Source organism: Bactrocera dorsalis, chromosome 1, assembly GCF_023373825.1.
Source record: "Bactrocera dorsalis isolate Fly_Bdor chromosome 1, ASM2337382v1, whole genome shotgun sequence".
Classification (NCBI taxonomy): domain Eukaryota; kingdom Metazoa; phylum Arthropoda; class Insecta; order Diptera; family Tephritidae; genus Bactrocera; species Bactrocera dorsalis.
The window spans coordinates 46043669-46049035 of NC_064303.1; positions in this window are offsets into that span (position 1 = coordinate 46043669).

The window sequence follows — 5367 nt, forward strand, 5'->3', positions numbered from 1 at the left end:
CTATGTTATCAGGTTTTACTCGGCCTGCCACTTCCATCTCCAGAGCCTGGCGCTCTGACGTAAATCTTGGGCAGTAGAAAAATATGTGCTCCACATTTTCACTACTGTTACCACAGAAAGAGCAAGTAACTCCATTGTCATGACCATACTTATGCAGGTACTCTCTGAAACATCCGTGTCCTGTCTATCTCGTCATGCTTTCGTTCCAACCATTTTTGTACGATTAATCGGTGCTACCATCTTCCCTTTCTTGTTGTGTCCCAACGTTTTTGCCATTCCTCTATGGTTTCTTGTCTCTCTTCTTTTCGCTCTGCCATTGTCAGCTTTCTGCCTATAGTTTTGCTCATGTCATAGATCCGCTTTAGTTCTCGAGCCATTATGTCTGGCGCCATTGCTCCACATATAATGTTAGCGGCTTCATGAGATACTGCGCGGAATGCGCTAATAGTTCTAATTGCGCTTAGCCGGAACACTGATTGTGCCATTCTTGCATATGTTTTTTGCATTAGTGCTGGTCCCCATACAGGTGCGGCATACGTTAAGATTGACTGGCTAACCTTGGTCAAGCGGTGTGCTGCTTTGTTTTGGACCTCCTATGTTGCCCATACTTCTGGGTAGGACCGCATTTACATGGGCAGCTTTTTCGCAGACTTTCTCAATGTGAACTTTGTAGCTCTGTCGCGCGACGATCATTACACCAAGGTACTTTAGTGCTGATTGTGTTGTAATGCTGTGTCCGTCAATGTTTAATGTTGTAATAAGCACTGTTTCCGTTTTTTGTTCTGAGAGTTGAAGTTTTGAGCTATTTAGCCAGTATTTTATAATATTTTTGGTGCCGTCTCATTACATATGCTCTGAATTTGGTGGAGTTCTTTGGCCAGTATGGTTACCGCTATATCATCGGCGTATCCGATAATCTGTACTTCTTTAGGCAGCGGGAGGCGTATTATTCCATTATACAGGACCTAGACCCAATACGGAACCTTGTGGCATACCACCAGTTACCGTATACTCTTTTGGACCTTCGTCTGTGTTATAGAGCAGCAGCCTTTTGGACAAATAGCTCTGTATGATGCTCAACAAATAAGTTAGTGTTTTTTCTTTGCCAGTAACGCACGCAGTATGTGGGGCCAGTAAGCCGAATTAAATGCGTTTTTCACATCAAACGTTATGACCGCGCAGTATTCTTTATTGCCGTACATCCATCTTTCTCCTTCTATGGCCTTTTCCGCAATACCTTTGAGCCTCTTAATTGCGTCAACAGTTGAGCGTTTTTTGCGGAAGCCGTATTGGTATTTGATAGGCTGCAGGCTTACCCTTCTAGGTAACTTTCTAGTCGGACACACTTTATTTGCCTTCCGCAATAGCACTAGACGTTGCATTTTCATCGTCAAGTGTTTCAATCCTCCACCCTTCGGACTGCACTCTTTGGCGACAAGTGGTTCTGCATAGTCCTTGTGTGGATTTACTGATGTTTATTAATATAGCCAGGTGATCACTCTGAGTATATATGTATATCGCATACCCGCCAGTCCGTTGATCGAAGTAAGGTTCTGCTAGCAAAGAAGAATAATGAAGCCACGTCTATTCTTTTTAAAAAGCGTCCAACACAGCGAAGGTTTTAAGCAGTGACCTTCCTCTTGGGTTAGTCACTTTGCTTCCCCATTCTATCACCCAGGCATTGAAGTCCCTGGCAATTATGTTTGGTGTAATTGTCGTTGCATCTTTCACAAGTTCGTCACGTATATTTATTATTGGTCAAGTGGCATACTTGGCGGTTTGTAGCGGCTCTAGAGTAGATCCCATATATTTTCGCTCTTGCGTAATAGGCACTTCCAGTTAGTGGTTTGTGTTGAAACGTTTTGTCTCCACATGCCCATATTGCTACCTTTTTTGTGATATCTGAGATCCACTTGTCAGTCGTTTTATTTTTGTATTGTTCATTGCTACGTCAATACTATATTCATATATCGTTTGCGTTAATAGCCGCCACAGCCGCCTCACAGTGGTTCAGGTTTATTGGCAGGATCTTCATATTATGCCTTTATTGCACGCTGCTATGTAAATGTGTCATTTTCGGCTCCATATTTGGTGTACAGGATTTCGTAAAGTGACTCGCACCTAATACAGCCCTTGCTCTTGTCTTCCAAGCTGCACGCCGCCTTCGCCACATGCCCGTAATCGAGACACCTAAAGCACTTCTTCAGTTGAACTTTCTCCCTTATCCTGCATATTGTCCAGCCGATCTTATCTTTTGGGCCTGTAGTAAATATCTTGCTTCTTGCTCAGGAAGACATCACTGCTATCTGGGTGCGCGTAGGCCACGAGTTTTTTAATTTCTGATCAGATTGCTTCTTCTATGTCTTCTTTTGTGGTGATATCGTCAAGTCCCACAACTCCACTGTGGTTTCTTGCTTCAAAGGTTTTCTTTAGTTCATGTAGAATATCTCCATTGGCTGTCCTTTTTTACTCTCGAGACATTTTTACCAAGTTCTTTTAGTGTCCCATTTGTTTTAACTGTTCGAAGAATGTCTGCGTACGTCATTTCACCAACTTTTGCAATCACGATAACATCAGGTCGAAGGCATTGTGTCGTGTTTGTATTCTTCTTAATCTTTTTTTTGTCCTACGCTGGACTGTGACCCAGTCTTCCTCTGTGGCTGGTTTCGTTCTAGCAAATTCAGGATAGCATACCTTTGTCCTCGATTGTCAGATCGACTACAGTTCTCATCGATAGTACTTCATGGATGGTTTTGGTTTTTTTTTTTTTGGGCGTTCTTCTCAACATTTGTCTGCCGTCACGTTGCCTTTTAGGTGTTAGTTCGACAACTTTTGTCTGGCTAGACACATTACGATTCAATTCACCTAGTGGGGCATGCTCATCCTTGGCACATGCGTGAAGCTTCGCGATAGAACCAAGTAGCTCCCGCATGGAATTGTTGATAGAACGCTATGGTGGACGCATTATATCAACTAACTTCTGTATCATGCTAATTTGCTGTCTCTGGATCGAAAAGTTCCAAACCAGGTCGATCATGTTGTGATGGACGGCATGTATCCAGTGTTGTTGCAAGCGAAACCATTGGTTTTTGTAAAGGACGAAAAAACCGATGGTACGATGACAAATGTCGTGTAGTAGTGAAGAAACAGCTTACCTCGCAATGTTGCAATCGACCACAAGAAGAATAGATGTTTCATTGTCCGACTATGATGAGATTCGAATAGCAATTAATCGCCTGAAGAACATTTTGTTATAGGTGCCGATGGATTACCGGCCGAGCTATTCGCATACGGTGGCGAAAAACTGACAGTGTGGCTTTAAACGTGGAAATCTTGGAAAAGACCCGTGAATAGAAGGTCTACACACACCACATCTTCGATGGTTTTAAAGCCACCTTCGACAGCACGAAAAGGTACTTATGCCGCTTTGTCTGAACTTGATATCCCCACAAAGCCGTTCGATACCAAACGAGGTTTTAGATAAGGCGGCTCCCTAACATGCGACTTCTTCAAACAAATAATTCGAATTACAGAACAGAGAAAGGGCAATCTTCTACAAGAGTGACCAACTGCTGACGTAGTTGTCAGTTTTGCTTTCTCCAAACTGGATAAGGAAACGAAGCGTATGGGTCTAGTTGTGAACGAGGACAAGACGAAATATTTCCTGTCATCAAGCAAACAGTCGTCGTATTCGCGACTAGGCTCCCACGTCACTGTTGACAGGAATGTAGTACTTCGAAGATGTAGATAATTTCGTCTATCTTGGAACCAGCATTAACAGCAACAACAACGTCAGACTCGAAATCCAACGCAGAATAACTCTTGCCAGCAGGTTCTACTTCTGACTGAGTAGGTATTTGAAAAGTAAAGTCCTCTCTCGTCGAAGGTTTTCGGTTCTGTATCCATCGGTGGAGGGAGAGATCAAGTGGAGAAGGACTGTGCCGCCTAGTCCTACTCGAATGGGCGCCAAATAGAAAAGAAGAAACGACTGGCATGAGTTAATGGTTATCTCAAATCTGTACCTATTCTCTTATCTACTACAAGAAAAATAAAACAATAATATTTGCCATTCATGTAAACATCATAACAAATATGTTTCAACAATGTATTATCACCTAATGCACAAAACAAAGAAACAATAGGTTCAAAAATATCCTCAACAACGGATGAGCAGCAGATAAAAGACAATATACGAATCAATTAATTAAGAGTATGAAATGTAGTCAGTAAGAATTTACAAAATTGTTAATATCATGGATGCATAGCAAATTAATTTGAAAACATTTGAAGATTCTGGAGGGAAAGGGTATGGATATTTATAGAAATCATAAAGAGATTCCCAATTACCCAAACTACTACACAGCATTTACGATAGAACATTCAAAAATTATAGAAGATATTGCTGACATACCCATAAACTACATATAATACAAAAATTAACTTGGGCTTGGTTATGCCGATCAAAGAAAGGTTCAACTTCAATGAGCGAGCATGCAAATGAAGACGTCGTTCGAGCATTTATAACAGGACTAAATAGTAAATTGACAAGTGATACATTATACAGTCAGCGCCTGAAATATTTGGAAACTGCATATTCAACCGTGCAAAAAGTGAATTATACAATCAAAAACGAAAAATATAAAAGTGAAATTGAAAATATTATTAGAAGAAATGAAGAAATATGTGAAATGCCGCCGTTTATAATTACGATAGAAGCTACATCTATGACAAAATCAGAAAATCCTATTTGGGGAAAGAATATCCGTATCCGAGCAGACAAAGAATTTATAATAGTGAACCAAACAAATTATTAAAAAACCGCATGATTAAACCTAGTAAAAGTCCACTTCAGTGAGTTTGGTTAAAAGAACGCATCTTCTGTATTCCAGCGTCCCTATATTGACAAATTCGTATATGTTTATAATGATCTTCCCCACATGAAGAACATATGTAAGTTAGCACCCCATACATTCAAAAGTATCATATGATGCAGTAATATCATATGATACAAAGTAAAATAATATGATACCACTAAATCGCTGAGACTGCGACATGTGTAGTGGCAACCTATGGGAAGCGCAACGTCAGCGAAGTGCCAACCTGTGGGAAGCGCAGCGTCATCAAAATTCCGTACCCGTTGCAGCAGGCAAACATAGGTTTAGAGTTAAGTATAATTAATTGTAAATGTTAGTTCTTAAGTGAAACTCAATAAAGGAGCATAGCTCCAATAAAATATTTTTTTATAAAAAACAATAAAAAGTTTTTTAACTGGCGCCCGAGCAGGGACCAGCGAGCGAAGTAGAATAGCCTGAAAATCGAAAAGTAAGGCAACGCGAACGGTAGTGACAGTGAAAAAAATAATAGAAA